The 12063-nt window shown below is 39.5% G+C and overlaps 1 protein-coding gene across 2 annotated transcripts in view; it reads right to left on the bottom strand.

Annotated features, from left to right (window-relative positions):
- The window catches only part of suox (sulfite oxidase), a 54642-nt gene extending 43986 nt beyond the window's left edge, over nt 1–10656 (bottom strand). Inside the window, exon 1 of one of the 2 annotated variants that reach the window (XM_060910916.1) lies at nt 10572–10656. The gene's annotated coding sequence lies outside the window, so the exon portion shown is untranslated. Of the gene's footprint in view, nt 1–10345; nt 10546–10571 lie in introns of those variants that run through there. The other variant, XM_060910918.1, reaches the window with a different exon arrangement.
- Between the last annotated feature and the right edge of the window lie 1407 nt (nt 10657–12063).

The raw sequence follows: 12063 nt of genomic DNA, 5'->3' as shown, positions 1-12063 counted from the left end.
CGGCATTATTTCAATCCCCAAAGATTATCTTTGATGTGTGATTTTGTGTCCGGCAGCAAAATCAGTCTGAGTGTGGTACAGTATACAGCTGGCTGAGGAAGTTCTCGAGTATCTTCTGCATTATAGCAGGTAACAGCGTAAACCCGTTTATGCAGTCATACAATCATCAGAGCGTTACATTAAACACAGAAAAACAACTGTCACCTTTTCATAACCATTATTATCAATATTAATCAATGTGTTGTAATAACTAAACTAATTATCAGTGCAATTGTTATATCAATGTTCATTATTCAAAAATAATCATTAATTATCTATAATCCATGAATAATTGTTTGTATTACTACTACTACTACTACTATTACTTTTTTAATAAGAATAAAAAAATTAACTCAATTTTATAACATTTTAATAATCACTACTTATTAGTTATATTAATCGAGTAGCAATTATAATTCAGTATTATTAATTACTAAATTAATAAGCAGTGATTATCAAAATGTAATTTAATAATTAATAAGTAGTGATTATAATTTACTACTTATTATACTAATAATTAATAAGTAGTGATTATTAAAATGCTATAAAATTGAGTTATAAGATTAGTTAAAATTATTATTAAAAATCAGTAACTATTATTATTAGTAGTAGTAGTAGTGATAATTATTCATGGATTATAGATTTGTTTTTAATAGTGAACATTGATATAACAATTGTACTGATAACATTAACAACAAGTATTACTAGTAGTATTATTATTTTTTATTATTAGTAGTAGTAGAGAGTTATTTTATCAATGTTCACTATTTAAAAAATTATCTATAATCCATGAGTATTTGTTTGTATTCTACCAATTACTACTTTTTAATAATTATTTGTAATAATTTTTAATAACTTAATTTTATAACATTTAATAATCCCTCGTACTTATTAATCACTAATTTATAAGTAGTAATGATTAATAATCAATAATAATTACTACTACTAATTATTATTATATTAAAAACACTGTTGTAGACGATAGGTAATAAATAGGGTTGGGAAGATTCACCGATTTGCATCGGGGAATCGATGCGAACCATACGATGTGGTTGCATCGGTTGGCAAACGTCTGAATCGGTTAAAAATTCGAATGAGATCGAGATGCATCGCGACTAAAATATCTGCATCGATACGAACCGAATAATATCTATTATTTAACTTTTTAGAAACTGGCCTGTTTCTGGGTTGAGTTATCTATGCAGCCGTCATTGGCTGATTCAGCCCAACTCTCGTCTCGCGCGAAGAGGCGGGCCAAGCAAACAGCAGAAGAACAGCGGTCAGATTTTGAGTCAGAGGCGGCCAGCGAAACATGGAAGAATCTGAAGTGATACATTCACCGGTTGGCTTTAAATCAATAGTTTGGAAAAGTTTTGGCTTTTACAAGCGAGGTGGAGAGCTGGACAAATCTTTGTCAACGGGTTAATTTTTTGTTAATTTACTAGTTATTATATTGGATGGGATCCACTATCCTAAAATCTCATGGCTTTTTTCTTTTTATTATTAGTATAAATCTAATTCTTTATTAAACCTCTTTCAAAAACTTAATGCAGCGTGAGCTGCTTAGGCTAACATAAAAATGTGGCAGAAAGTTAATTGTTCATTATTCAGGTCTGAATTTTGAAATTGTGTAATTCCTGTTTTTTAAAATAAAAGGCACAGCCAGTGGTAATGCTTTAAGTGCCAGTACTTGAGAAATACTATGTATTCCATGGTATAATTTTCTTCTGCATCGCATCGTATCGAATCTCACTGCATCGCATTGTGTTAAAATGAAATCGTACAGTATCGCACTGTATCGCAGTAGGTTGGAAAATCGTATCGCATCTTACCATTGGTAATTTCATGAATCGTTAATGTATCGAATCGTTGGCAGTGCATCGAGATGCGTATCGTATCGTGTTGATGAAGATTCCCATCCCTAGTAATAAAACAAACTTTTTGTACAAATTTATATTGTACTATATTTAGAATTATTGTATTTTCTGTAGTTCTTTTTAATTGAGTTTTGAAATAAAGGTTGTTTATATATTTATATTAAACTTAGTACAATAAACAATGTTAATTATGTTAAAAAAATGCTAATCATTATTATTAGGCCAAAAAAAAAAAAAAGTGTGTTTCCGGTAACATGAAATACTAAAATAAGGTCGGTAGGTAGGAAAAAGTTTCTTAATTTTTTTTTTTTCGAAAAAATTAACACAAGTAAACATCTTACAAAATAGTATTTTGGCACAGAATCCTTTATACCACACGTCATAATAAAAGTGTTTTAAATCTTTAAACAAATAAAAAAAAATATATATATATATATATATATATATATATATATATATATATATATCGCGAGAGTTCGAGTTATGATCTACGGAAGCGATATTTCATGATATTTTCATGTAATAATGTGAAAACACCTTATCAAGAAATAATGTGAAAATAACGCCCTAGGCTAGGCTACTTCCATTAAAAGCAGACGGCCTAGCCTACTGTAGAACTTGGGTCGAGCAAAAACACCGAGCACAGACATGGCTGAATCCTGAATGACTCCTATTTGTATAAATAGGGGACTACATAGGATGTAAAATGTAGTGTTTTTCCCTGCCATGGAAGCGCACTTGTATACTGAAGAGGAAGCAATTTGCATTACAGCCTTGAATGAGGATTCAAAATGGCGGCTCGGCTCAGTTTTCCCTTCCTCCTTCAGTATATAAGTGCGCTTCCATGTTTATGCAGGAGGGCTGATAGAAGTGGCGAAACATTTTACTTTTTATCGTTTCTTTCACAACTTGAATGCGTTGAAACAAAAAATTATGACAAACTAACGCCGCTTACACTAAAAGATCGAGGGAAATTTGTAATAAAAACTTTATGGTCGGCAATTTCGACGCGGAAATTCTCAATCGGTCGAGTTACCGGAAACACACTATTTTTTTTTAATTTGGCCTTAGTAGTAGTATAGATAGTTTTCACTGACGTCACGGCATTCCGGGGAACGCCCCCCCAGCCGCCATCTTGCGGGGCAAACAAAACGGATAATCCTTGCGGTTGATTCTCGCAAGCCATAGATTTTTCCTTTGTATGCTGAGTTTCTTTGTTTGCTCGCCTTCGTGCTCCCGTACAGTGGGAATTCCATAAAAGCTCAGCTTGACTTCATCATCTGACCTATTACGACAGCCGTGAATACAACAGGTGTGCACCATTGCTAGCTTTAAATAGCCTGCTTGGGTTCTTTTGAAGACTTTGTACTCGTGCGTTACAATGTGTGCTCAGTCACCCGTACGGTAAGCTTGACCCGCAAGATGGCCGCCACTAGGGAATCCCAGACTCTGTGACGTCATGTGAAAACTAAGTCCCATTTTCCACCTGACTCTTGTGCGCATGCGCGAACCCCCCCTGCGTTTCACTCTGGAGCGCTTGACCTCTAACACACACACGCGCGCGCCTCGTGTCCGTGAAAAGCCAGTTTCCCAGTGGGCGTGTCCCCAGCGCTGCGGTACCGTCTTTAAACACATTTGTGCAATCCAGCGCTTTTTATCACAAACGATTCTTCTCCTTATTTTGGGGGTATTTGTCATCCCCCAACCACTTGTCATTAAGCAGACATCTTCCCATAATTATCAACGCTTTCTAGCGCCCATGTAAGCTACACTACTGTTCAAAAGTTTGGGGTCACCCAGACAATTTTGTGTTTTCCATGAAAAGTCACAATTATTTACCACCATAAGTTGTAAAATGAATAGAAAATATAGTCAAGACATTTTTCTGGCCATTTTGAGCATTTAATCGACCCCACAAATGTGATGCTCCAGAAACTCAATCTGCTCAAAGGAAGGTCAGTTTTATAGCTTCTCTAAAGAGCTCAACTGTTTTCAGCTGTGCTAACATGATTGTACAAGGGTTTTCTAATCATCCATTAGCCTTCTGAGGCAATGAGCAAACACATTGTACCATTAGAACACTGGAGTGAGAGTTGCTGGAAATGGGCCTCTATACACCTATGGAGATATTGCACCAAAAACCAGACATTTGCAGCTAGAATAGTCATTTACCACATTAGCAATGTATAGAGTGCATTTCTGATTAGTTTAAAGTGATCTTCATTGAAAAGAACAGTGCTTTTCTTTCAAAAATAAGGACATTTCAAAGTGACCCCAAACTTTTGAACGGTAGTGTACCTGCGTACATAGACATATAAACATAGACGCTGCATTCTGCGTAGAATCATACGTCATCCTTGCCGTCATATTGGATGTGGCAAAGTGGAGATTCTTCAGCCGTCTCTGGCATAGCGTCTAGACAGTAGCCGAGAATAAAGATGCCTCATTCACGTGCTGCGTTTAACTGTACCAACAGGTTTACCATCCAAACGAGATTGCATGGGATTACCTTTCACAGGTGAGACTGGAAAAATACTTTTCATTGTATTTGGTCATTATAACGTAATTTTACGAACAGATTTTTCTGACTTTGTGGCTAATATGAAGGATTTTGACAGAACAGGTCAGACAGTCAGGATCAGAGAGGGAGACGTTCCTTCAGTCTTCAGTTTCCCAGCTCATCTCCACCGGGTAGGTGTATAGTTATAAGCAGTGAGAATTAGAGAATACAGTGCCACACTATGATGAATGTTTTTGAACGTATGATGAATGTTTTTAACCTTTCTGAATGTGAAGGAATCAGTGATGTATTTTGTTTTGGTATGACGTTAGAACCTGGCTGAACTCAGTTTGGCGGTCATTCAGCTCACTTTATTCAACGAGAGTAGGTCTGTGTGGTGACTCAATAAATAAAACAGTACATTTTTATTTTCATTCACTATTTCCAGTTTTTCCACCATTTCCATCATTTATCATATTCAGTCTTGTAGGTTGGTTATTGTGGCCTCAGGTTTTGGTAGCTTGCTACGGTATGCTGACTGATTAGCTTACCTGAGCTATCTGTCGCGTATCTGTCGCTAGTTTGCAGTGTACAGGGTATTTCGCACACTATTTATAACCATCACATTAAAAGTTATATGTGTTGTTTTGATGCCTGTTTGTTTCCCAAATATATACGCGTGTGTCTTAATGGGTGAATAAAAGGCATCGAGTTAAATATTATTGTAGAAAGGGGCTTTATGAAGTTCAGTCCATTTACTTGCATTGGTTTACGGGGAAGATTTGCCACATCAAATATGGCGGACACTCTGACATATCCCAGCAACGGGGCCACCAGCTCAATGAGGCGTCTATGTTTATATGTCTATGATGGTGCGTTCATGTGCTATGGGAATTATGGTAAATACCAAACGCCGACATGGAAAGCACACATGAACGCCCCCTCTTGTGGTATTTTCCACTGGGCAACTCGTAGAAAATTTTGATACGCAAGTTGCCGAGATGGGCGGCACGGTGGTGTAGTGGTTAGCGCTGTTGCCTCACAGCAACAAGTTCCGGGTTCGAGGCCCGTGGCCGGCGAGGGCCTTTCTGTGCGGAGTTTGCATGTTGTCCCCGTGTCCGCGTGGGTTTCCTCCAGGTGCTCCGGTTTCCCCCACAGTCCAAAGACATGCAGGTTAGGTTAACTGGTGACTCTAAATTGACCGTAGGTGTGAATGTGAGTGTGAATGGTTGTCTGTGTCTATGTGTCAGCCCTGTGATGACCTGGCGACTTGTCCAGGGTGTACCCCGCCTTTCGCCCGTAGTCAGCTGGGATAGACTCCAGCTTGCCTGCGACCCTGTAGAAGGATAAAGCGGCTAGAGATAATGAGATGAGATGAATGAATATGTATATTATAGCCTAATACAAAATATTCTGTGGCTGTCCAAAGAACGCCAACAATGATCTAGATACTGGCTACTCTCATTGTGGCTACAGCCAAATTTCCAAAAACTGCATGGCATTCAATGTGTTAAGAAAATCTCGACTTGTCATGATCAGGAAATATTCAGCATTATTTACCTTTTGACTTTTGATAACTCATATTCCTGCTGCAGCTGATGAACAAGGCAATCTATAATTGTTTTAGTCAAACAAACAGGCCCGATTCTGAATCTGGTCCACCATCTTTAATTTGTCAACAACAACAAAAGCATGTGAACACAACACACTGGTAAATACCACTTCCCAACTGGAAAATATCATCTTCCCATACAGAGCCGGCCCGTGGCATAGGCAATATAGGCAAATGCTAAGGGCGCTGCGTCCATCCAGGGGCACAGAAACGGGGGGGGAGAAAAATGATGACTTCCACTATTCTGAAAACGAGTCAGCATTATAATGTCTTAGCTTAATTTAATTGTACAGCAAAGCATGTAGTCAGGGTGCGATTTGTCAAAAAAAAGCGGGGTGTGGTGTGGTGGTTGTTAATCATGAAACAATAAGCGCTCAACAGTGGCTCGCCCTGTCTATAGTGTGTCTTCGGGCACGCGCAAGTGCGCATCCGCAGCTATTCTCTGTTTTGGCCATGTAATCATAGCCGGCGATTGCTATAGGCGACCTAGGCAATTGCTGAGAGCGCAAAGTGTGCCCAGGGGCGCCAAGGGCGACCAAAACCCCACCAAAAAGGAGGGATGGAGTTATTGAATGGAGATGTTACCAAGTGCATCAGTGGTGTACAGTGTTTTTAACCACTGTGCTGCCGAACTCTAGTACCGCGGAACACTAGTGTGCCGTGAGAGATCACCAAGTGTACCGTGGAAAATTATAGAATGACTGTATATTGTAAATATTGGCAACAGCAGCGTTTTAGTTTCAGTCAACATTTTCTATTGGTGATGTGCCTTGAGATTTTTTCATTGAAAAAAGTGCGCCCTGGCTCAAAAAGGTTGAAAAACAAGTGTAGCCTACGCAGTAGTGGTCGGTGATTTCCTTATGCCTACTAAAAATGCACAAATGATAGGTTATAAGGGTGGGCGGGGGGAGCGGTGTTCATCGGGGAATGAGAATGGCTATCCACTGCAAAAAGTAGCCCAGACTACAAGTGCTTAAATGAAGAAATCCAAACTCTCGGGCGTGCAAGGGCGCAAACGAAGGCTACAGGAAGAAACAAATAGAGCCAAGTATAGAGGTAAGTCTGATCTAATCTCTCATATCAACCATTATAGTGGCAAATTAATATTTTAGACGCCTGAATCAATGTCTGCCTAGCTAACTAGATGCAAACAGCAATAGACTTCAATAACAAAGTACCCATAATAGCACTTTTGTTTGAAAATACAGCCCACTGATGTCCTAACAGAGTGCTCAAGTTTGCACAGTTTAGAATTGTAGACTTTTTTATTCATTTAATTTGTTAATTCTTCAGAGATGACTTAACTTTTAATAGCAAAAAAGAAACTAAAAATAATTTCTTGTTTATTGTCCATGTACTACACTTTGAACAGGGTGTGGAAGAGTTTTTGCCCATTATATGGAGATATGTATTGAATTTGTGTGCTCATTTTACTTTGTGACACTTTATGTTAATAATGATAACAACAATAACAATAATGAAAAAGATAAAAATGACTTCTTGTTTATTGCCCATGCACCGTACATTGTTTAATAGTAATAGAATAGAGTGATTAGATTAAAGGAACAGTCCACCGTACTTCCATAATGAAATATGCTCTTATCTGAATTGAGACGAGCTGCTCCGTACCTCTCCGAGCTTTGCGCGACCTCCCAGTCAGTCAGACGCGCTGTCACGCCTGTTAGCAATGTAGCTAGGCTCAGTATGGCCAATGGTATTTTTTGGGGCTGTAGTTAGATGCGACCAAACTCTTCCGTGTTTTTCCTGTTTACATAGGTTTATATGACCTTATGTGTGCAGCACATTGATATCTGAGCTCCGTATCAATGCGCTGCCGAAGTGCGCAGAAGCTGTTAGTATGCCTGTCATTATAGTGCGGACTTTCCATAGCATAGAAAATCGCTACGTTTCAATTTGTGTAACTGAACTTGTTTCATATCACTGGTCATATAAACCTATGTAAACAGGAAAAACGTGGAAGAGTTTGGTCGCATCTAACTACAGCCCCAAAAAATACCGTTGGCCATGCTGAGCCTAGCTACATTGCTAACAGGCGTGACAGCGCGTCTGACTGTGTCTGACTGACTGGGAGGTCGCGCAAAGCTCGGAGAGGTACGGAGCAGCTCGTCTCAATTCAGATAAGAGCATATTTCATTATGGAAGTACGGTGGACTGTTCCTTTAAAGTGTTATTTAGATGTTATTAGAGGGGTTTTTTTCTGGGGGGGGGGGCAAAACTCAATCTCGCCTAGGGCAGCCAAAGACTTAAGGGCCCCATACACGTTCAAAAAAGTCGTCAAAATTTTGATGTAAAATGTCCACACACGATTCAATGTTTTTTCTATCAAAAATTCAGTATTGTCAAAAACTTTGACATGGACGCAGCAGTGGCCGTAGCACTTGTGTTCGCTTTGGACAATGAACCGCCTCGGCATCGACGGAAATGGTCGAAAGACTGGTTTTTGAAATGGCGAACGTACGGTCACATCAACCTCCTCAGAGAACTTCGTCTCAAAGAACCAGAGGACTTCCGTAATTTCCTTAGGATGGATGCCCCATCCTTCGATGAATTATTGGACCTTGTCAAGCCATTGATATTGAAAGAAGACACTGACTACGTTTACATGCACGTCCAAATCGAGCTGCTGTTGGTAATCGAGCAAAGGGTCCCAGCAGGGGTGCCAGAGAAATCCAATCCTACATGCACAAGTGAAATCGGGCTATTGTGCAAGGTGCATTGTGCACCCGAGCCACACGTGGCGCTACACGCCCCATCGTGTTGGTACACTTCCGGTTGTCGTCATGAAGAAGAGCTATAGTGTTGCCAGATACTGCTGACGTTTTCCTGCCCAAAACATGTTCAAATCCGCTAAAATGCACTTAAACCCCCCAATCTGGCAACACTAGCAGTTCCGTGTTCAAGCTGTTAGGCTTGCTCTAACAGACTATGGCTACAAACTGTCCGGCGCAGACCACTGTTTTGTAAGACAACTTATTTTGCACAATAATATTTTTCTAAAGTCCATTTTTTGCTTACAAAAAAATATTTTTTTTTGCTTACAATTTAACTTATGTCTTAATAAACACACAAAAAGTTCAGTTGTTTTGTTTTTATTGACATTCTTCAGATGTTGGACATATATATACACACACACACACACAGACAAATACAATGACTTGTTTATGTACACAATTCACAGCTATGCAACAGCTGTACAGATGTATTTGGTGATACAGTAAGTGAGCTAAATTTTAACAGTGCAAACAATGCCACAAAAAGAAAAGATTCATGCCGTTGTCATGCCGACCGAGGCTGTTGTGTTTCCCGCTTGTGGTCTCGTCACTCGTCACTTCCGGAAGTAGCTCGACAACTAGCTCGATAGGGTATACATGCGCAAAATAGCTCGGTAGAAATCGCATAAACTAGGTTGTGTAGCTCGATTCCGAGAAATCAAGTTCGGTTCAATTTCAGCCGAATTAAGGTGTATACATGGCATTTTGAACTTCGATTTCAGTCGAGCAACGGCAGAAATTCGATTCTCTCTATGTGCATGTAAACGTAGTGACTGTGATGAGTTCATCTATACCACCAAGTGAACGCTTGTCCATCAAACCCCCCACACACGGATCAATAATTTGACGACTCTTCAAAAAATATCAAAGTGATTTGATATGTCAAAATTTGGGTTCAAAATTTTGACATCAAATTTTTGACATCAAAACACCCTACACACGATCAAACTTTGTATCAAAATTTTGATATCAAAATTGATATCACTTTTTTGAACGTGTATGGGGCCCTTTAGAGCCGGCCCTGTTCCCATAGCACATGAACGCAGCATGAGTGTACCTGCGTATCTCTCTCTTCACAACCACCGCACCGCACCGCACCTCCTCCAGTAGCCTCCTAGCGTTAGTTCTTGATCTACGGAACGACCAGAACCAATGCTGCCCCCAAACGGTGCGCTGGTCACTCTTAAAATTACGGTTAAAAAATTACCCCAAACCGGATGGAGACAGTTCACTCGTTCGGTCCAAGATTAAAATTAATACATCCCTTTCGAAAATTCCAGTCATTCCAAACAATTTAAGACGTTTTTAGGCCTTGAAAACCGTACCATATCCCTAATATATTCAGTAGCAAAAATAAATCACTTTACTTCTTGAAACTGCTTCATCAAATTCTGCCCATTTCTGCAGCACAGTGCTGCACCTGACTGCTGTAGCTGTGTATTTACTCTTCAGGACATCACAGAACCTCATTCTACTATCTGAGCATGCTATAAATGTACAGTATCGGAGATAAACAACAACTTACCGTGTAAATAAACCGTTATTGAACAGCTTAGAGATCAGCAGAGAGTAAAATACTGATAGTTTTAGACTGAAGCGCAGTGAAACTCCACGCACACCGTTCTCACGAGTGAAATGCCGGACAGACTGCTGTGGTGTTAGCACAGTACTGCTAATAACAAGGTTATCATGTTAACTTCATGAAAAATATACATATATACCGAATAAACTGAATTTAAAAAGTCAATTACCTCTGAGGTATCTGTCCCAAACCTAAGAGCGCATGCGCAGACACACAGAGAGCAGCTGACCTCGCAGTGAACAATGAGCGCGAGCAGCTCGAATCAGCACTACAAATGTCTGACGTCGTCGCGAGATGCTTTTTTCTTCTTTTTTTAGCTACGCCACGCCCTTCCAAGCCGCTACGTTTGGATTGGCCCAGAAGTCGCTATAGTAACGACAGGGCGTGGCAAAATGTCCACCTGTGGAACTGGTTCGGTTTGAAATTCAAGATAGTTTTATTATCTGTCTGCAGGTTTGAGTTTTACAAAGATACACCTTAACTCAAAGTACACATCCCACTGGCCAAATGTTCCTCCAATACAAGTGAAAGTTGTCCAGTCAAATTACTCACTTTTTGTTTATAAATGCCTTGAGACCTCAAGAATGGCACAGGAATAGTTTTAAACCTTAACAAGAAATCTCATCTCATCTCATTATCTGTAGCCGCTTTATCCTGTTCTACAGGGTCGCAGGCAAGCTGGAGCCTATCCCAGCCGGGGCTTTGAACCGGTTCAAGGAACGAAAACCGGGAACTTTTTCTATTTCACATGGAACAGAAACGAAACCAGAAACTTTATTATTTTTTATGTTCCGGAACAGAAACACTTATTAAAAATAATGGTAACCGGTTAATACCGGTTTTTATTTCGTTCCTCAAAGTTTCCGTAGCCTACAAATAAAAAAGTCATTCTTCTCCTGTGCAAGTTTCTATGACCCGCTGGGGTTCACTTCCTGTGTGACATTCGCTGACTGAATGGAGAGAGCGGGAGGGTGGACTACTACCATGTCTCCACATCTTAAATAAGAGGTAAATATTGCAGTCTATCGTTATTCGAAAACGTCAATTTCAAACACGATATCAATATATTTGTCCACGTTAATGAGAGGCTCGTGAACATTAAATGATGTTAACCTCTGTTAGCCTATCAATGCATAGGGCCTGACTAGCCTTTGGTAACACACTAAACGAATTATCTTTCATTTTTGGCACTTTTTCTATTTGTGTAGATGGGAAGACATACTGAGAATCCAAATCGCCAACATTTGAAATAATAATTGTTTTGAATTATTTCTTGTCTTATTTAATGAAGGTTGTAATAGAATTAGCCTATATTTGGCTTAAGCTGGATGAGACAGAGACATAATTTTATAGCCATTTGTTAAATAGCTGACAGGGAACGTAATTAACCGTTCCGGGAACGAAATTTTTTTGTTCTAACCGGTTCGGGAACGTCTATTTAATGGTGGAACCCAAAACCGGAAACGTTAAAATTCCGTTTCTGTTTGGAACGAACCAATAGGAAAAAAATTCTGGTTCAAAGCCCTGATCCCAGCTGACTACGGGCGAAAGGCGGGGTACACCCTGGACAAGTCGCCAGGTCATAACAGGGCTGACACATAGACACAGACAACCATACACACTCACATTCACACCTACGGTCAATTTAGAGTCACCAGTTA

Source organism: Neoarius graeffei, chromosome 26 (assembly GCF_027579695.1).
Source record: "Neoarius graeffei isolate fNeoGra1 chromosome 26, fNeoGra1.pri, whole genome shotgun sequence".
Classification (NCBI taxonomy): domain Eukaryota; kingdom Metazoa; phylum Chordata; class Actinopteri; order Siluriformes; family Ariidae; genus Neoarius; species Neoarius graeffei.
The sequence above is the reverse complement of the archived record's forward strand: the minus strand, read 5'-3'. Positions and strand labels throughout refer to the sequence as shown.